This window comes from Ornithorhynchus anatinus, chromosome 6 (assembly GCF_004115215.2).
Source record: "Ornithorhynchus anatinus isolate Pmale09 chromosome 6, mOrnAna1.pri.v4, whole genome shotgun sequence".
Lineage (NCBI taxonomy): Eukaryota > Metazoa > Chordata > Mammalia > Monotremata > Ornithorhynchidae > Ornithorhynchus > Ornithorhynchus anatinus.
In genome coordinates, this window is record NC_041733.1 from 45,141,064 (window position 1) to 45,162,601 (window position 21,538).

Below are 21,538 nucleotides of genomic sequence, written 5' to 3' on the forward strand. Positions count from 1 at the left end.
CCAGAGAGATTAAGTGAATTGTCCAACGTCACACAGCAAGCAGAGCTGGGTTAAGAGTCAATCAGTGCCCAGCCCGCACACTCCACTCCTCTGCTGCTAACCTCCTCACTGTGCCTCATTCTCACCCGTCCCGTCGACCCCTGGACCATGTCCTACCTTTGGCCTGGAATGTCCTCCCTCCTCACATCTGCCAAACTAACTCACTTCCTCCCCTTCAAAGCCCTCCTGAAAGCTCACCTCCTCCAGGAGGCCTTCTCAGACTGAGCCCCACTTTTCCTCTGGTCCTCCTCCCCTCCTCATCGCCGATTCCCTCCCTCTGCTCTACCCCCTCCCCACCCTACGGCACTTGTGTATATATGTGCATATTTATTATTCTATTTATTTTATTAATGATGTGTATGTAGCTATAATTCTATTCATTTATATTGATGCTATTGATGCCTTTCTACTTGTTTTGTTTTGTTGACTAAATCCCCCCTTCTAGACTGTCAACCCGATGTTGGGTAGGGATTGTCTCTATTTGTTGCCAAATTGTACTTTCCAAGCACTTAGTACAGTAAGCCCTCAAGAAATACGATTGAATGAATTTATTGAGTGCATACTCTGAATAGAGTACTGTACTAAGGGTTTAGGAGATTACAGTAGAATCAAGTTGGTGGACACATTCTCTCCCCACAAGGAGCTTACAGTCTAGAAGGGGAGAAAGACATTAAAATGAATAAATACATTACTGCTATGGACATAAATGCTGTGGGGCTGAGGGTAGGGTGAATATTAAGTGCTTAGGAAACAGAGATGGGAGATAAGAGTAGGAGAAAAGAAGGTTTAATTGGAGACCTGTTGGAAGAGATGTGACCTTAAGAAGACTTTGAAGGTCGGGAGGGTGGTGATCTGTCGGATGTGAAGGAGGAGGAAGGAGTTCCAGTCCAGAGAGAGGACGTGGGCATGGAGTCGGTGGTGAGACAGATGAGATCGAGGCACAGTGAGTAGGTTGGTGCTAGAGGAGCAGAATGTGTTGTAGTAGGAAATCAGTGTTGTGAGGTAGGAAGGGGCAAGCTGACTGAGTGCTTTAAAGCCAACGGAAAGGACTTTGTGTTTAAGGTGGAAGTGGGTGGGCAACTGCCGCAGATTCTCCAGGAGCAGGGACACGTGGATTGAAGGTTTTTTGAAAGGAAATGGTCCGAGTAGCAGAGTAAAGTGTGGATTGGAGCAGGAAGAGGCAGGAGTCGGGGGGGTCAGTGAGGAGGCTGATACAGTAATCAAAGTAGGATAGTATAAGTGCTTAGATGAGCATGCTAACAGTTTGGATGGAGAGGAAAGGGTGGGTTTTAGCAATGTTAAGAAAGTAGAACCCACAGGATTTGGTGACAGATTGAATATGTGGGTTGAATGAGAGAGCTGAGGCTAGGATAATTCCATGGCCAAGAACCCCGGTCTCCTGCATCCCAGTCCCTGCTTTTTCCAGTAGGCCACACGGATCCCCAACTGGCTTCTCCTGGAATAATCAGCCCTGGGGGCTGCTGGAAGCCCACCTCAGGGTTTTATTTCTTTTTTTTTTTTATGATACTTGTTAAGCACTTCTATGTGCCTGTCACTGAACTAAGTCCTAACAAGATCACTGAGTTGGACAGAATCCTTATCACAAATAGGGCTCACAGTCTTAATTCCCATTTTACAGATGCGGTAACTGGGATCCAGAGAAGTGAAGTGACTTGTCTGAGGTCACACAGCAGACAAGAGTTAGAGCCGGGATCATAACCCAGGACCTCTAGCTCCCACATCTGGGCATTTTCCACTGGTCATCCAGGCTAGTTTAAGACCCTAGAATGAATGGATGGGGAATGTTCTTCTTAGCACTGGATCCAGAGAAGGGACAAGTATGTGAGAGAGATAGAGATAGAGACAGAGATGGAGACATAGAGAGAATGAGCCCCATATGGGACAGGACTACTGCCTGATCTGACTTGTCAGCTGCGTGACCGTGGGCAAGTCACTTAACTTCTCTGTGCCTCACCTATCTGTCAAATGGGGATGAAGACTGTGAGCCTCACGTGGGACAACCTGATTGCCCTGTATCTACCCCAGCGCTTAGAACAGTGCTCTGCACGTAATAAGCGCTTAACAAATACCAACATTATTATTATTGTGTCCCCCCCTCCCAGCACTTAGCAGATAGTAAGTACTTAACAAATACCACATCATTATTATTATTATTGTTGGAGAGTGTGTGAGAGAGATATTATTCACCCATCAATCTGCCAGTCCTTTCAAGTGACTTGTCCAAAGTCACCCAGCAGGCAAGCGGCAGAGGCAGGATTAGAACTCTGACTCCCAGCCCCGTTCTCATTCCACTGAACCAAACTACCTCTACAGCTAGGTGTCATTGTGGTCTGCAGGATCACTCGGGACTCCTCCAGCTGCCAGGCCATCAGACAGCCAACCCACAAGGCTCTTTCCCATCTGTCAAGTTTTCCCCGTGGGCAGGACTTAAGGCTGCAGCAAGAGGGATTTAGGTCAGACACGAGGAACAACTTCCTGACTTAAGGACTGAAACTCTTGGATGGCTCAAGGCAGGTGTCAGTCTCCGGAAAGTGTACAGGACAGAGTAGCTTGGTGAGAAGGCTCGAGGTGGTCCTACCTAAGGCAGAGGGATGGACAAAATGGTGATCCAGGGAGAAACTGTCCCTGGATCAACCATTCCTAAGGGAACGGTTACATCTGGAGGTTTCCAGAAGAGGACATCCCCGCACGTGAGTATTTTCTGGATGAGGCTGGTATAGACTGATAAATCGATCAATCAATTCACCGTAATTACTGTGTGCAGAGCACTGTACTCAGCGCTTGGGAGAGTAGAAAGAGTTGACAGACACACTCCCTGCCTACAATGAGCTCACAGTCTAGAGGGGGAGACAGACATTAACATAAGTACATAAATTACAGGTATAAGTGCTGTGGGACTGAGGCAGGGGTGAATAAAGGGAGCAAATCAGGGCAATACAGAAGGAGTTGGGAAAAGAGGAAATGAAGACTTAGTCAGGGAAGACCTCTTGGAGAAGATATGTCTTCATTAAGGCTAATCCCATCGCCTCCTCCTCCTCCTCTCAACCAAGGGAAAGCCAAAGGAATAGCAAGTCAGGCATGCTCCCTGCGAGGTGGTTACTGAGAATAACCATTATTGTGCCTCAATTTTTTATAGTATTTGTTTGGAGCTTACTATGTGGCAGGCACTGTTCTAAGAACTGGGATAAATACAGGATAATCAGGTTTGACACAGCCCATGTCCCACATGGGGCTCACAGTCTTAATCCCCATTTTACCAATGAGGCACAGAGAAGTTAAATGACTTGCCCATGGTCACCCAGCAAATGAGTGGGAGAGCCAGGATTAGAACCCAGGTCCTCTGACTCCCAGGCCTGAGCTCTTTCCGCTAGACTACGCTACAATTCCATGAGGAGCCAGCAAGGAGCCACCCTCCAACTGACCCCTTCTCTCATGTCCCCATCCCCTACCCAAACTAGTGAGGAAGAGGCAACATGGCCTAGTGGAAAGAGCATAGGAGTGGAAGTCTGGAGCCCTAGTAATAATAGTAGTGACAGCTTGCCTGCTGCGTGACCTTGGGCAAGTCACTTAACTTCTCTCGGCTTCAATTTCCTCATCTGTAAAATGGGACTTTAAGACCAGATCTCTTTCCCTCTTAGACCGTGAGCCCCATATGGGACCGGTACTGTGTCAGACCTGATTATTTTGCATCTATCCCAGGGATAGGGCCTGACACATAAGGAGCACTTTACAAACACCATAAGCATTATTATTCCGAAGAGCTTCCTGAAGGCAGAGCACTGTCCTAAGCACTGCGCCAGAATCCACAGGTGGAAATTAAGCACAGTCCCTGGCCCTTGAAGGGCTCACAATCTAAAAACGGAAGTGGGGAGAGGGTGCCAGCAACAGATACATAAGGACAAAACACCGAGACAACAGAAAGTCATGGACAGATTCACCAAATAGACATGAATTCTAAACCTGGCTCTGCTACTCGCCTGCTGAGTGACCTTAGGCAAGTCACTTAACTCCCCCATGCCTCAGTTTTCTCATCTGCAAAATGAGGAGTCAATACCTGCTATCTCTCCCCCTTAGACTGTGAGTCCCATGTGGCCGGGGACTGTGCCCCATCCTCATAGATTGCATCTACCCAAGCAGTCAGCATAGCACTTGGTCACACAGTCGGTACTTAGCAAGTGCCACAGTTATTATTAGAAACTTTCTCTTGTGGGAAGGAACGTGTCTGTTCATTGCTGTACTGGACTCTCCCAAGGAGTTAGAACAGTGCTCTGCACGCAGTGAGAGTGAGTGCTTAATAAATACGATTGTTTGAATGAAAACATCCCGTCCTGCAGAGCCCAGGTTCATGGGGGCAGAAGAGGTCAGGGAGGGGCTTGGAGGTGAGGCATTCAATGTGTCTCCTGGGGTGTCCTCCCCTCTCCCCGACCCCCACCCGGAGGTCCTTCTGACTCCCAGGCCCGTGCTCTATCCAATAGGCCATGCTGTTCCTTCAGGGCTTTGAGACCTCCACAATCTCCTGCAGTCACCCAGGCCTGGGCTCTTTTCTCCATCAACTGTATTTATTGAGCACTCCCTGTGTGCAGAGCACTATACTAAACACTTGGGAGAGTATGACACAACAGTATACCAGGCTTGGCTAGCTGTTCAGCCTTCCAAAATGGAATCTCAGGCAGATGTTCACTTCCCCCTTCATCAGTCAATCAGTGTTTTATTCTGTATTAGTCTTTCTGTAGACTGGGTAGAGAACATGTCTACAAACTCCGCTATAGTGTACCCCGAGCGGTCAGTACAGTGTTCTGCACAAAGTAAGTGGTCAATAAATATGATTGAGTGATCAATCAATCGAGAATATGTCCTGAGCATCCTACCATAGGCAGGACACGGTTCTTGTAGCTTAGGGAACAACTCTCTGCTCCCGAGAGCTTCCTCTGCCACCCTGGCAAGGGGGCAGGGAGCCTGATGTGACCCCATTCATTCATTCAATTGTGTTTATTGAGCACTTATTGTGTGCGGAGCACTGTACTAAGCGCGTGGGAGAGTACAATACAACAATAAAGAGAGATATTCCCTGCCCCCAAGGAGCTTACAGTCTAAAGGACTGTGGCTGTCGCCCTCAGGCCAGTTTCCTTCCTCTTCTCACTCTGCCCACCAAGTTGGGTTCCCAGCAGCTCTAGAGAGGGGAAAGTGCTGGGAGAGGGGCAATGGAGGTCTTTGGGCTGGTGGGGAGGGATGCAGTCCCCTGGCTTCCACTGCCCAGGACCGGCCTCCCCCAAGATTTCTGGGCCAAACAACCAATCAGTGGTATATATTGAACTCATACTATGTGCAGAGCACTATACTAAGTTCAGTCATATTTACTAAGCCCTTACTGTGTGCAGAGTACTGTACTAAAAGACAATATAACAATAAACAGACTCATTCCCTGCCCACAACAGGTTTATAGTCTAGAAGCCTAAGTGCTTGGCAAAGTACAATATGACAAAACTATCCCTATCCAAAGAAGCTCATGGTCTACAGAGGGAAAATCTACAGAGGGATACTGAAATAGATTTTGGATAGGGGAAAGAGTAGCGGATAAAGATATTTACATAAGTGCTTAAGTATTTACATAAGAATATCCCTGTCAAGTTCTTGGGCTTTCTTTCAGCCAGGCAGAGGTCTGCCTTGCTCTTGGGGTGGGGGATGGAGAGAGGAGGAGGAGGAGGAGGGGGAGAAGGGTTGGAAAAAGGGGGAGAGACCCCTTCCACTCAAGCCAGGTCTGTGCCAAGCCACGATGGGGGAGAGGCTGGTTGAGCAGGCCAGCAGGCAGACAGGCAGGAAAAGTTCGCACAACGCAGCAGGTGTTGAAATTCAGCCACCGTGGTTTGGGGGCCACCTCCCCTGGAGGATTGTGCCCGGACAGGATTCCCCGGGCCCATCTGGTCACTCTGCCTCCCTCGTTTACTGGGCGGAGTGGGCCCAGTATGCTTCAGGACCCCGGCCAGGTCGGTGAAGGCCACCCTCTCCTCTTCTGACCTCGGGGTGCGATCTCTAATTCAGAGAAGGGAGAGGTTTGATCAATCAATCAGTCTATCAGTGGTGTTTATTGAGCACTTACCATGTGCAGAGTTCTAAACTGAGCACTTGGGAGAGTCCAATATAACAGAGTTGGTAGACACTGAAGGTCCAGGGAAATGGCAGGGGTCTGTCGATCTTTCACAGTAGAGCAGATATCATTTGGGCAAGGCGTGGCGGGCGTTGGTAGAGAAAAGAAGTAATTCCCCTGAGGAGGTTGGAGGTGGACCCAGGTCCAGCACAGACTGAAGCTTCTTTTGGGCCTGTAGCTCCTGCCCACTCCAGGCTGGAGGAGTCCAGATTTACGGGATCATAAGCCATCTCCTGGGACTGTCTTCCCACAGCTGGCATGAGAGGATTCCCAATTTGAGGAGGGTGAGGATGTCCTTGGGATTCTCCTAGCGTTATCTGAGGCCCGAGTTCCTGACAAAATCCTTGGTCTCTAGTCCGTAGGTTCACTGTGGGCAGGGAATGTGTCTGTTCATATTGCTATACTGTAATAAAATGATTTTTGTTTAGCACTTGCTATGTGCCAGGCACTGTTCTAAGCACTGGGGGAGATACGAGATAATAGGGTTTGCCACAGGCCCTGTCCCACACAGGGCTCACAGCCCTAATCCCCATTTTACAGATGAGGGAACCGAGGCACCGATAAAAAAGTGTCTTTCCCGAGGTCACACAGCAGACAAAAGGCGGAGTCGGGACTAGAAACCGTGACCTTCTGACTCCCAGGCCTGTGGTCTATCCACTAGACCATGTTGCTTCGCTTCCAAGTGCTTAGAACAGTGCTCTGCACACAGTAAGCGCTCGATAAATACAACTGATTGACTGACTTGGTCTGCCCCAGGAGCCGCAGTGGTGGAGGTCTGAACAATCAGGTTTGCCACGTTGGCTAAATTGCTGCCGACTGCTCGGAGGGAGGATTCGCTTTAAGATGGGTATTTCCTTTTCTAATAATAATAACGTTGGTATTTGTTAGCGCTTACTATGTGCAGAGCACTGTTTTAAGCGCTGGGATATACAGGGTAATCAGGTTGTCCCATATGAGGCTCACAGTTTTCATCCCCATTTTCCAGATGAGGTCACTGAGACACAGAGAAGTGAAGTGACTCGCCCACAGTCACACAGCTGACAAGTTGCAGTGCCAGGATTCGAATCCATGACCTCCGACCCCCAAGCCCGTGCTCTTTCCACTGAGCCATGCTGCTTTCCGGTGTTTCATTTTAAGCCCCTGACATTGCCTTCCCTCCATCAGTGATGCCTTGCTCTTCTGCTCCGGCCAGAGGCAGTACCTTCTAGCGGGCTGTGTCGGGTTGGAATCATAGCAACTGTGGCACTTGTTAAAGCGCTTACATTGTGCCAAACACCCTGCGAAGAGCTGGAGCAGATAAAATACAATCAGATTGAAGACAGTCCTCCTCCCACGTGGGGGTCCCAGCCTAAGGGGGAAGGAGAACAGGGATTGAATCCCCAGTTTACAAATGAGGAAACTGAGGCCCAGAGAAGTGAAGTGACTTGGCCAAGGCCAAGCAGTAGAGCTGGGATTGGAAGCCAGTGGTTCCTACTCTAGCCGGCTCAGTGGAAAGAGCACGGGCTTTGGAGTCAGAGGTCATGGGTTCGCATCCTGGCTCGGCCACTTGTCAGCTGTGTGATTTTGGGCAAGTCACTTAACTTCTCGGTGCCTCAGTTACCTCATCTGAAAAATGGGGATTAAGACTGTGAGCCCCACGTGGGACAACCTGATTCCCCTGTGTCTACCACGGCGCTTAGAACAGTGCTCGGCACATAGTAAGCGCTTAACAAATACCAACATTATCATTATTATTATTATCCTTGACCTCTCAGCTGCCTTTGACACTGCCGACCATCCCCTTCTCCTCCACACCTTATCTCACCTTGGCTCCACGGACTCCGTCCTCTCCTGGATCTCCTCCTATCTTTCTGGCCGTTCATTCTCGGTCTCCTTCGCGGACTCCTCCTCCCCCTCCCATCCTCTAACTGTAGGAGTTCCTCAAGGGTCAGTTCTGGGCCCTCTTCTGTTCTCCATCTACACTCACTCCCTTGGTGAACTCATTCGCTCCCACGGCTTCAACTATCATCTCTGTGCAGATGACATCCAAATTTCCATCTCCTCCCCTCTCCCCATCCCTTCAGGCGCGTATCTCCTCCTTCCTCCGTTTCCCCCTTCCCCTCCCCTCAGCACTGTGCTCATTCACTCATTTGTATATATCTTTATTACCCTATTAATTTTGTTAATGAGGTGTCCATCCCCTTGATTCTGTTTATTGCTATTGTTTTTGTCCACCTGTCTCCACCGACTAGACTGCAAGCCCGTCGATTGGCAGGGATGGTCTCGATCTGTTGCCAAACTGTCCATTCCAAGCGCTTAGTACAGTGCTCTGCACATAGTAAGCGCTCAATAAATACTATTGAATGAATGAATGAACTCAGTTCCGCTTACTCACAGCCCCGTGGTCTTTCTACACGTCCATGCCGCTTAGAGATCTTGACCATTCAGTCCCGTTCCTAGCTTTGCCCTTCCCTTAGAGAAATGGGGAAGGAATGGGTGCCTTCATCCGAGGAGTCTCAGAAACCTATCCCGGTGCCTAGCAACACTTTCAATCAATCACATCGATCGAGTGCTTAGGGTGGTCATTGATTTGTCCCCTCCTTTACTCTCGGGGGGCTTGCTGAGTTGACCGGGAGGGCAGGCACCCCCAGGGAAAAGACAACAAGGCCAGGGAACATGTCCGCCAAATCTATTATCCTAGACTCATTCATTCGTATTAAATGAGCGCTTACTATGTCCCGAGCACTGTACTAAGTACTTGGGAGACGAAAATATAACAGTAAACTGACACATTCCCTGCCCACAAGTTCATTCCCTGTGGGCAAGTCACTTGACTTCTCTGAGCCTCAGTTCCCTCATCTGGAAAATGGGGATGAAGACCGTGAGCCTCACGTGGGACAACCTAATGACCCTGTATCTACCCCAGCGCTTAGAACAGTGCTCTGCACATAGTAAGCGCTTAACAAATACCAACATTATTATTACTCAGGGTGGTGAGAGAAGGAGGGAAGCAAGAGGGAGGGAAAACTGGTCCAGGCCTGTTTTGGGGTTCAAGCTGCTCTTCCTCCAGCCTGGGGGCTCGGGGGGTCGAGCAGATCCTGCCTAACCAGGAGCGGTCCCGGGCCAGTGGGGCTGCGGGTGGGCAGGGAAATAGGACATAATAATAATAATAATAATAATTCATTCATTCATTCAATAGCATTTATTGAGCGCTTACTATGTGCAGAGCACTGGACTAAGCGCTTGGAACGGACAATTCGGCAACAGATAGAGACAATCCCTGCCCATTGATGGGCTTACAGTCTAATCGGGGGAGACAGACAGAGAAAAACAGGAAGCAGCGTGGCTCAGTGGAAAGAACCTGGGCTTGGGAGTCAGAGGTCATGAGTTCGACTCCCGGCTCTGCCACTTGTCAGCTGTGTGACTGTGGGCAAGTCACTTAACTTCTCTGTGCCTCAGTTACCTCATCTGTCAAATGGGGATTAAGACTGTGAGCCCCACGTGAGACGACCTGATGACCCTGTATCTCCCCCAGCGCTTAGAACAGTGCTTTGCACATAGTAAGCGCTTAACAAATACCAACATTATTATTCAAAACAGTAGCAATAAATAGAATCAAGAGGATGTACACCTCATTAACAAAATAAATAGGGTAATAAAAATATGTCCAAATGAGCAGACGAGAACAGTGCTGAGGGAAGGGGAAGGGAGAGGGGGAGGAGCAGAGGGAAAGGGGGGGAGGGAAAGGGGGGGAAGGGGGCTTAGCTGAGGGGAGGTGAAGGGGGGGCAGAGAGGGAGCAGAGGGAAAAGGGGAAGCTCAGTCTGGGAAGGCCTGTTGGAGGAGGTGAGCTCTCAGTAATAATCATGGCATCTGTTAAGCGCTTACTATGTGCAAAGCACTGTTCTAAGCACTGGGGTGGAAACAAGGTGATCAGGTTGTCCCACGTGGGGCTCACAGTCTTCATCCCCATTTTATAGATGGGGTCACTGAGGCCCAGGGAAGTTCAGTGACTAGCCCGAAGTCACACAGCGGACAAGCGGCCGAGCCTGGATTCGAACCCACTACCTCTGACTCCCAAGCCCGGGTTCTTTCCACTGAGCCACGCTGCTTCTCTCCATTGCAGGGGGGACATGGGTCCTGACCGGAGGGATGCTCCGGGGTGGGAGGGTGGGAGCTGGGGTGGGGTGGGGAGGGGGAGAGATGAATCTGAGCCATCTGACCTAGAAACACGCGGGAGACTGGACAGCGGGAGGGAAGCGAGGCAACACACGCACAACTTCCAGGCAGCGGGGAGGCACTGTGTGAGTGTGTGTACATGAGTGTGTACGTGTGGGTATATGTGGGAAACCCTGAGCACCTACTTAAAGAAATATATTTATTTATATATATTTTTATATAGCATATTTATTTATATTAGCATCTGTCTCCCCCTGTAGACTATAAATAAGCTCGTTGTGGGCAAGAAATGCAATAATAATAATAATAACTGCGGAACTTGTAAAGCACTTCTTATGTGCCAGGCACTATAATAATAAATAAATAATGATGGCATCAGTTAAGCGCTTACTATGTGCAAAGCACTGTTCTAAGCGCTGGGGGAGATACAGAGGGCAATCAGGGTGTCCCACGTGGGGCTCCCAGTTTTCATCCCCATTTTCCAGATGGGGTAACTGAGGCCTCGAGAAGAGAAGTGACTTGCCCAAAGTCACACTGTGAGCCCGTCAGTGGGCAGGGATTGTCTCTATCTGTTGCCGAATTGTCCATTCCAAGCGCTTAGTCCAGTGCTCTGCACATACTGAGCGCTCAATAAATACTATTGAATGAATGAAAGCAGCGGTGCCGGAATTAGAACCCACGACCTCCAGACTCCCCCGCCCGGGCTCTTTCCACTGAGCCTCGCTGCTTCTCTGGTCATGGGTTCCAATCCCGCCTCTGCCGCTTGTCAGCTGGGTGACTCTGGGCAAGTCACGTCACTTCTCTGGGCCTCAGTTCCCTCCTCCGTAAAATGGGCATGAAGACTGGGACCCCCACGTGGGACAACCTGATGACCTTGTATCCTCTCCAGCGCTTAGAACAGTGCTCCGCACGTAGTAAGCGCTTAACAAATACCAACATTATTAAAATGGAGATTAAGACTGAGAGCCTCACGTGGGACAACTGATGACCCTGGATCTCCCCCAGCGCTTAGAACAGTGCTGTGCACATAGTAAGCGCTTAACGAATTCCAACATTATTATTATTATTATTAAGCCCCCTTTCCCCCCTTTCCCACTGCTCCTCCCCCTCTCCCTTCCCCTCCCCTCAGCACTGTGCTCATTTGTCTAGATTTTCATTACCCTTTTTATCTTGTTAATGATTCGAACCCATGACCTCTGACTCCCAAGCCCGGGCTCTTTCCAGGGAGCCACGCTGCTTCTCTGAGCGGAGGCGAAGGGGGAGGGAGCAGAGAGGGAGCAGAGGGAAAAGGGGAAGGTCAGTCTGGGAAGGCCTCTCGGAGGAGGCGAGCTCTCAGTATCGCTGTTGTTGTCCCGGGCTCTCCCCAGCGCTCAGTACAGTGCTCCGCACCCAGCGCTGACCGCGGGTGAGCCCCCGGGCTAAGGAGGAAGGAGGAAGGGGGCTTCGATCCCCCTTCCAGGGCCGAGGAAGAGGAAGGCTCAGCCGAGAGGAGGCGGGATGGGAAGCCGGGGCCGGTCCTGCCCCAGGTGAGGGGGGCGGGGCCCGGGGGCGGGGGCCGGGACACCTGGGTCCGGCCCCCCACTTCCTCGTCCCACGTCAGTTCCTACCCGGCGAGGCGGAGGGCGAGGAGGACGGCGAGGCGGAGCCGCCGCCCGGGCCCCAGGTGAGCCGGGCCCCGAGTCGGCCTTTCCCCTCTCTTCTCCCCGGGCCGCTCTTTCGACGCCCCCCCCCCAACAGCTCCCATCGATTCCTCCCCGCCCCCTTTCCGGCGGGTCCATGCGCCCCCCACACTGGGGTGCCCGGGTGACCCCCCCTCCACCTTCTGCTGCGTCCCTGGGTCCCCCCCTTCCTTCTTCTGGAGGGGCCGTGGGACCCCCTCGCCCTTTGCTGGCGTGTCCGTGTGTCGTGCCCCCCCCTTTCTGGAATGTCTGTGTTCCCCACTTCTGGCGTGTCCATGTGCCCCCCCCCCCCACTTCTGGCGTGTTCATGCGACCCCATCTGTCTGTGTGTTCACCACTTCTGGCGTGTTCATGTGACCCCATCAGTCTGTGTGTTCCCCACTTCTGGCGTGTCCATGTGACCCGATCTTCTGGCGTGTCCGTGTGTTGTGCCCCCCCCCTTCTGGAATGTCTGTGTGTTCCCCCCTTCTGGCGTGTCCATGTGTCCCGCCGCTTCTGGCGTGTCCATGTGACCCCATCTTCTGGCGTGTCCGTGTGTCGTCCCCCCCTTTCTGGAATGTCTGTGTGTTCCCCACTTCTGGCGTGTCCATGTGTCCTCCCCTTTCTGGCATGTCCTTGTGAGCCCATCTGTCTGTGTGTTCCCCACTTCTGGCGTGTCCATGTGACCCCCTTTTTCTGGCGTGTCCGTGTCTTCCCCCCTTTCTGAAATGTCTGTGTGTTCCCCACTTATGGCGCGTCCATGTGTCCCCCCCTACCCCGGCATGTCCATGTGACCCCACCTTCTGGCGTGTCCGTCTCCCCCCCTTTCTAGAATGCGTGTTCCCCCCTTCTGGCGTGTCCATGTGACCCCCTTTTTCTGGCATGTCCATGTGACCCCATCTTCTGGGGTGTCCGTGTCTCCCCCCGCCTTTCTGGGATGTCCGTGTGTTTCCCCCATTTTGGCGTGTCCATGTGACTCCCCCTTTTCCGGCGAATCCATGTTACCCTCATCTTCTGGCATGTCCGTGTCCCCCCTCTTCTGGAATGTCCGTGTGTTCCCCCCTTTTGGAGTGTCCATGTGCTCTCCCCACCTTCTGGGATGTCCATGTGTTCCCCCCACCTTCTGGGATATCCGTGTGATCCCCCTTTTGGTGTGTGCTTGTCGTCTCCCCCCCTCCCCGTTTCGGGCGTGTCCTTGTGTCCCCCCCACGCCCTTCCCACCTTCTGGTCTCCCCTCCACTTTGTCCGAGGGTCCCCCCTCCACCTTCTGGTGTGTTCGTGTGACCCCCAACCCGATATGTCCATGTGTGTCCCCCACCCTCTTCTGGCGTGTGTTTGTGACACCCCCCTTCCGGCCTGTCTCTGTGACCCTCCTCTTCTAACATGTCCATGTGCCCCCCCCTTCTGGTGTGTCCATGTGTCCTTCCCCTTCTGACGTGTTCGCGTGTTGTCCCCCCACCTGTCCATATGTGCCCCCCCACACCTCATGATGTGTCTATGGGTTCTCCCTGCTCCTTTGGGCATGTCCGTGTGTCGCCCCGACCCCCACACCTTCTGGCATGTCGATATAGCGTCCCCCTTCTGCTGTGTCCATGTGTCCCCTCCCTTGCGTGTCCGTGTGTCTGTCGTCCCCCCCCCCCACCTTCTGGCCTGTCTGCGAATCCTCTACCTTCCCCCCTCCCCCAACTTCTGGTGTGTGGCGTGTCATCCTCCCAGCCCCCCGGCATGTCCGTGTCCTTCCTCCCACTTCTGGCTTGCCCGTCACCCCCACTCCCCAATCCCCCCCACCGCTGTCTGACCTCCGATGAGGGGAGAAATTCGGGATCTGAACTTGGTTGCCGGGTACCGTGTGGCTTGGCTGGGATCTGCCACGTTAACTGGGATTTGTTTCAAGCGGGACACTTACAGGGAGAGTTAACGATGCCTATTTCCCCCTTGGACAACCGGGGCAGGGACTGAGGCTCCCCGGCGCGGTGTCGGCCCCCGCTGGCCCTCGCCAACCCAGTCTGAGGTCCAGTTTCACTTTCTCAGAGGCTTCATGACGATGCCGCTAAGCGCTGCGGTGCAGGTTTCTCCCGAGTAACTCCCTGCCTCACCAAAGTTCCATTGTTCCTTCCCTGCTATGCCTGTTAATCCAAACCTGGCCAACTCAACGGCTGGCTGGTTTTATTCCTCCCGAACTAGACCGTGAGGTCGTTGTGGACAGGGAATGTGTCTGTTTATTGTTGTATTATATTCCCCTAAGTGCTTAGTAAAGTGCTCTGCACACGGTAAGCGCTCAGTAACTGTGATCGAATGAATGAACTAATGAGGCCTGACCTCTCTGGCCTCAGTTTCACCATCTGGAAAATGGGCCTAAGAATGGATTCAAATTGCAGGCTGTTTGGGTGGAAGGAGATTGCTCCACTCCCCCTCATTCCCTAGAGCTTGTTCTTGGGGTCTCGGGGCATGGGGTGGAGCCGGAGGCAACAGTGGGGTCACCCTCCACTTCGGAATTGAAGCCTTAACCGAACTCTGAAATAATTTGTTCGTGCAAGGGGTTGGGGGGAAGCACCCTAGAAAGATTTTATTTAAATAGACCTCTCCCGAGGCTGGAGCAGACCTGCCCTTTGGCATCCGATGGTTTGCGGGCTTTAATGCCTGCTCTTTCCCAGGTCCGGCCTGGGCTGGAGTCGGGCATGCCTGTTGAGGGGTGGCTAACGAGGTGGCTGTGGACGACCCAGCTCTCAGTGGGGAAGGAGAGAGCTGTGACCTCTTGCCTGTGTACAACACGTGACGGCTCTTAATCGCTTCTGGTCCGGGTCCGTGGAAGCGAGTGGAAAACCACAAGATCAAGGGTCAGTCTCGCTGACCGGGTACAGGGCACCAGTGGTGCGAGAGACTCAGCAGGTGGAGTTTGCCCTCTTTTTCCACCCCTCCCCTCTCCCCTTCCCACCCTCTTCCTGTCTCTGGTTTTGATTTTGGTTTCCACACTCCCTGCCACCTCTTTCCACAGCAACTCCAGAACCCAGCAACAGGGTAGCCGAATAACAAGTGTGATATTTAGGCCGTAGGCAGATTTAGATTGTGGGCAGGGAACGTGTCTGTTTGTTGTTACGATGTACTCCCCCGAGCGCTTAGCACAGTGCTCTGTACACAGTAAGCGCTCAATAAATATGATTGAATGAATTAATATTTGTTCAGGGCTTACCATATGCCGGGCACTGGACTAAATACTGGGGTAGATCCACCACAAGCAGATGAGACATAGGGCCTGTTCCACACGGGGCTCACAATCTTAAGGGGTCCCTGACCTCTTGGGAGTTTCCTTAAAGGATGGAGGTTGCGGCGGGAGGGGGTGTGGATTCTGGTGTGGGCGTGGGCGAAGTTGTAAGGGGAGGGAAGAAAGTTGAGCCAGGTCTGGGAGACCGTGCTGGAGGTCAGTCGGAGTCCAGAGAGTGGCCGGGAGGAGGAGGGAGGGGCCGGAGGGGAGAGAGGCTCCAGCGTGGGGGAGGTTGGAGGGAGGCCTGAGCACACCTAGAGTTCCTGTCCAATGTGGATAGGGTGGGTGGCAAAGAAGGAGATACTCGGTACAGACTTTGTGAGCTGTGATCGGGCCCCGAAGATCAGTGCTAGATCTGGGGGCCTAAGATCCAGCCCCAGAGCTGAGCCGGGGCAGCTTAGTGCCATCATCCGTTGTCGGGTACTTCTTGTCGATCCAGGGAACTGATCTGTGACAAAGTAAAAAAAAGCAAAGAAGGGTTCAATATCGGATCATGGGCAGCCCTTTGGTCCGCCTAGCCCGGGGCTATAGCCCGGCCCCAGCACCAGGATGAGTGAAGGAGCGAGGTGGCCGCTGTCTTCCTGGACACCAAGCCTCACGGACCATTCAAAACCCCTCACTCGCCTACTTTCCATCCTGGATTCTCCCTCCAGTGACCCAGCACAGTCCATCCAACCCCCTTCTTCCATTCTCCATCCCTGCTCCCTCCGGGGACCAGTATGGACCGTCCAAAGCCACTCGCTCTTCCCTCTCCATCTCTGAGTGCCCCTCCAGTGACCAAGAATGGACCATCCAATCCCCCCTACTCTCCCCTCCCCATCCCTGACTCGCCCTCCATTGATCAGCATGGACCATCAAACCCCCCTCGCTCTCTCCTCTCCAACCCTGACTCTCCTCCAGGGACCACCCCCTTCACTTTTCCCTCTCCAGCCCTCATTCCTCCTTCGGTGACCCAGCGCAGACCATCCAACCTCCATCAAACTCCCCTCTCCATCCCTGACTCCTCCAGTGATCCAGCATGGAGCATCCAACCCCCACACTCCCCCGTTACTTTCCCCTCTCCCTTCGGTGACCGAGGGTAGTTGCTCATCCCCCTGAACCTGTTGATGTTTTCAGCTGCACAACTTCCTGTGGAAACCGATTCCATATGCTGACACCTCAGTGTTTAAAGAGATGCTTCCTGCCACCTCAACTTGCAGTGGCTGCCCCTCATCCTGCTGCTGAGGGATTTAGGGAACAGTATTTCCATATTCGCCCTGTCCGTCACCTTCCTGGCTCACCAAACTTTACGTCTCCAGTGTTCCTAGCTGCACTGTGTTGTCGAAACCAACCACCCGTTGGCCTAAGCTCTAAGCAGGAACTTGGGAGGCTTGAAATCGCTGATGTTTTTTCATCCACTGTTTTTCCTGTGGAAACTGGTTTTGAATTTGCATTCAATCAATCTGGCCTGTGGAACTCAATGCATAGTGACCCCGGGTCTTTGGAATAAATGGGAGACTCACCAGACATCTGCAGGGAGTGGAATCCGGGCCAATCTGAGAGGCCGCAAGAGACTGGGCAGTTGTGATCGCACTGGGACTCTCCTTGGTGAAGTCTCTTTGGACTGATGGGAGGGAGTGACGTGATGCGGTCCGGGCTTTGGCCCTTCTGGACTTCTTACCTCCAGGCGAGATGGTTGGTTGCAGCATTCTGTTGCTGTGGCGCGCTCAGTACAAGGCTCAGTACTTAGTACCGTGTTCTGCGCACAGTTAAGCGCTTAATAAATACTCTTACTCCTCTGTGCCAAAGTCAGGCGTCGGTGAGAAACCCCAGGTTGTCGAGGTCCCCCTCGAGTCCTTGGACTAGCCCAGTGTGGGGGTCACTCTGACCACAGAAGGGAGGCTGGGCTCCTTAGGTTAACCCTGGGTAGGGATTGCGCGAGCCACCCTGGGGTCATCCTCTGGGCTGGACAGCTGTCGGTTCCTTGGATATCGATGGTGACGTCTCCCCACAGCAGGCTCGGTGTCGAGTAGAGCGGGACTTAGGGAAACGGTGGGACAGGTGACCTGAGCTTGTGGGGTTTGTTTATGGAAAGTTTTGGGCCGCAAAAGTGGGTATATGTGTGTCTGTGTCCCTCGCAGTGGAGGGTTTGCCAAATCTGTTTGACTCCACCTGCTCCCAGCAAACATTTGGCATGTGCTTGTTTGCCCAGATTCCAGGCTCCTGGGCTGGGCCCCCCACCCTCCTCCCATTTCCCACCTCCATAGGTCCCCTAGGTTGGTACCTGGCCCAGGAGGCGGGCTAGGCAGAGCAAGTTCTTTTACCAAAACAAATGGCCAAGAGTTTGGAGATGTGAATCGACGCAGAAGTCAGTGGTCCGGGGCTGGGCACACCGGACTCCAGGCCATATCATGGGCTTTCACTCCCCTCTCTCTGGCTCCTTGCTCTTGGCCCCAACCTCCTGACAAATCTTGTTTAGAGGCCCAGGAGTCAGAGTGCCTTTTCTGGGCAGAACCCCGCATTGGACGTTATGGGGACTCCCAAAGGAGAGGATCGCACCCAGTTGCCACAGCCTTCGAGGAACTTCTGGGGATAAAGGGTTAACGCGGTTAGGAGCCGGGAAAATATACATTTCTCTGGATTTGAACTGTGGATATGATTATGGAAGGGGGCCTCTGGTCGTAATCGAGAGGGAAATGCATCTAGGAACTGGCGGGTGGGACTGGGATGCTGAGAGTGGTAGGGAATAATCTGGGGGACCGCTCAGAGGAAGGGAGAGATGTGCTTAGAAGAAGAAAAGCAGAGTGACTTAGTGGAAAGGGCCCGCCTGGGAACCGAGGTTCTAATCTTGCTCCGCCACTTTCCTGCTGTGTTGATTTATTCATTTATTTAATCGTATTTATTGAGGGCTTACTGTGTGCAGAGCACTTTACTAAGCACTTGGGAAAGTACAATGAAACAATTAACAGGCCCATTCCCTGACCTTGGCCCGCCGCATCATTTCTCTGTGCCTCAGTTTCCTCATCTGTAAAATGGGGATTCAATACCTGTTCCCTCTCTGACCTAGACTATGAGCCTCATACGGATCAGGTTCTATACCCCATTATTGATTGTCTTGTATCTACCCTAGTGCTTAGTATAGTGTTTGGCCCACAGTGAGTGCTTAACAAATACTATAGTTGTTATTATCATTAGAGGCTGAGGTGGCATTCCAAGTTGAGAATTCGCACGAGCCGAGGCGGGACAGACGAATGCTTGGGACGGGACGGTGGGTAGGTGGGTTCAGCTGGAGGGAAGGTGAGCCAGGAGGCCGAGGGAGACAAAGTGAGAAGTAGGGAGGGAGTGTGGGACAATAGGTAGAGCGCTTGGGAGCCCCTCAAGGTCTGATGGAGGGCGGTGTAGGGGTATGATCTCCTCAACCAACCCTGGGAAGGCCAGAGATTCCTACGAGGAAAGGTGCCTTAGGAGGAGAAAGTGAGCCTGGCACTTCGTGGCCTAGTGGACAAGAGCTCGGGCCTGGAAGTCAGAAGGACCTGAGTTCTAATTTCAGCTCAGGCACTCGTCTGCTGTGTGACCTTGGGGAAGTCACTTCCCTTCTCCGCGCCTCATTTCCCTCATCTGTAAAAGAGGGACTAAGGCTGTGAGCCCTATGTGGGACAACCTGATTATCTTGTATCTACCCCAGCCCTTAGAAATGTTCCTGGCACACTGTAACTGCTTAACAAATACCGCACGTCTTCTTCCCTGTCCCGGAGGGCTCTGGGAAGTTGGTTCTTCTGAGAAGCCACGTGGTTTTCTCTTCTCTTTCTTAGGGTCTGAGAGGTCGGCCCCGGAGCAGCCGGGCGTCTTGGTCCGTGGCGTGATATAGGGCTACGTAGCGGGTCGGTCGGTTCCCCGTCCGGGACACCTGGGTTAATAGATGTTTTGGCTGCCCCGCGGAGGCCCCACCCAAAGGCCCAGCCCTGGCACAGACCGCTGAACCTTGCCCCGCGCCCGTCACGTCGGTAAACAGTGGCGTGGCCGAAACCACCGGGGACGTGAAGGCCGGGGCCGGTGGAGGAGGGTGGGGAGGCCAGGTGCAAAGAACTCGAGGAACCCAGAACGGTTCGTGCCGATTCGGCAGGGAGAGGAGGTGAAGTTAGGACTCCACGGCCGGAGATGGTAGGGCCCAAGGTGGAAGCTACCAAAACCACAGGATTGGTCTGAGCTGGGGCACTGGAAGGTAAGTCGGGGACGGAGAGAGGGGGAGCGGGGGGTGTTGGATGGGCCATGCTCTTCTGTCCTTCAGCTGGGAGCACCCCAGGGGGAGGGAGGAAAATCCAAGGAGCCAAAAGGACTTTAATTCTCTTTTCTCGCCTCCTCACTGGACTCATTAGCAGCGCTAGGTGGAGCAGAGATCACAACTTCGTCACCCCACAACCCAAGGAGTGAGGGTCACCTGTGGGTGACTGACCTAGCTTTCCCTCTTTTCTGCCTAGGGAAATCTGGGCTGGGAGACCGCTGAATCCACCCACAGGTTTCCATTTTAGAAGCAGTACAGTCTAGCGGACAGGGCACCGGGCTGGGAGCCAAGAGCTTACAGCCCTCCAGACTGTAAGCTCGTTGTGGGCAGGGAATTCATTCGTTCAGTTGTATTTTTTGAGCACTTACTGTGCGCAGAGCATTGGAAAGTACAATTCAGCAACCAAGAGAGACAATCCCTGCCCACAGTCGGCGCACAGTCTTCAAAGGGGGGAGACAGACATCAAAACGGGGAATTTGTAGGTTCTATTGTTATATCGTACTCTCCCAAGTGCTTAGTACAGTGCTCTGCACACAGTAAGTGCCCAGTAAATATGATTGATCTGGATTCGAGTTCCCACTTTGCCGCTTGCTCATCCTTTCATCTTGGGCGAGTCACTTATTTTCTCCTGCCTCGGTTTCTTCATCTTTAAAATGGGGATGGATTACCTGTTTAAACTGTGAGCCTCTTGTGGGCCAGGGACCGTGACCTATCTAATTATCTTGTAAGAGAAGCAGCGCGGCTTAGTGGAGAGAGCGTGGGCTTGGGAGTCAGAGGTCGTGGGTTCTAATCCCGACTCCACCACTTGTCAGCTGGGTGACTCTGGGCAAGTCGCTCAACTTCTCTGTGTCTCAGTTACCTCATCTGTAAAGTGGGGATCAAGACTTTGAGCCACAATGTGGGACAACCTGATCACCTCGTATCTATCCCAGGGCTTAGGAACAGTGCTTGGCACATAATAAGCGCTTCACCAATACCATCATTATTATTATTATATCTACTCCAGTGCTTTGCACAGTTTTTGGCACATAATAAGCCCTTAATGAATATCACAATTATTACTATTATCCATTTAATTGTATTTATTGAGCACTTACTGGGTGCGGAGCACTGTACTAAACTCTTGCCACCAGTCCCCCCGTGTCTATGCTTTCCATATTAGATAATGAGCCCCCTGAGGACAGGAATTGTATCTTTGGCTTCTGCTCTTCTTTGCTAAACACTTAGTATAGGAACTCAATAAGCACCATTTTATTATGGTATTGGTTAATTGCTTCCTATATGCCAGGCACTGTGCTAAGCGCTGGGGTAGATACAAGCTAGTCAGGTTGGACCCAGTGCATGTCCCGCATGGGGCTCACAGTATTAATCCCGTTTCACTGATGAGGTAACTGAGGCATCGAGAAGTGAAGTGACTTGCCCAAAGTCACCCAGCTGACAAGTGGTGGAGTCCTCGTGGCCGGTGGTCCTCGTGACTGGCCGTGGCTCAGTTAGAGAACTGAGAAGCAGAACTGAAGAAGAGAACTGAGAACCGTTAGAGAAGCAGCGTGGCTCAGTGGAAAGAGCACGGGCTTTGGAGTCACAGGTCATGGGTTCAAATCTCAGCTCTGCCACTTGTCAGCTGTGTGACTGTGGGCAAGTCATTTAACTTCTCTGTGCCTCAGTTACCTCATCTGTAAAATGGGGATTAAGGCTGTGAGCCCCACGTGGGACAATCTGATTCCCCTGTGTCTACCCCAGCGCTTAGAACAGTGCTCTGCACATAGTAAGCGCTTAACAAATACCAACATTATTATTACAAGCTAGTCAGGTTGGACCCAGTGCAAGTCCCACATGGGGCTCACAGTATTAATCCCATTTCACTGATGAGGTAACTGAGGCACCGAGAAGTTAAGTGACTTGCCCAAAGTCACCCAGCTGACAAGTGGTGGAGTCGGGATTAGAACCCAGGTCCTCTGAAAATAAGTGACTCGCCCAAGATGAAAGGATGAGCAAG

General features: G+C 52.3%; 1 protein-coding gene across 2 annotated transcripts in view; it reads left to right on the plus strand.

Annotated features, from left to right (window-relative positions):
- Positions 1 to 11,894: 11,894 nt before the first annotated feature.
- Positions 11,895 to 21,538, plus strand: part of LOC100088461 (ligand of Numb protein X 2-like) — a 60,594-nt gene continuing 50,950 nt past the window's right edge. The window contains exon 1 of one of the 2 annotated variants that reach the window (XM_029068050.2): positions 11,895 to 12,024. The gene's annotated coding sequence lies outside the window, so the exon portion shown is untranslated. Of the gene's footprint in view, positions 12,025 to 19,184; positions 19,483 to 21,538 lie in introns of those variants that run through there. The other variant, XM_029068049.2, reaches the window with a different exon arrangement.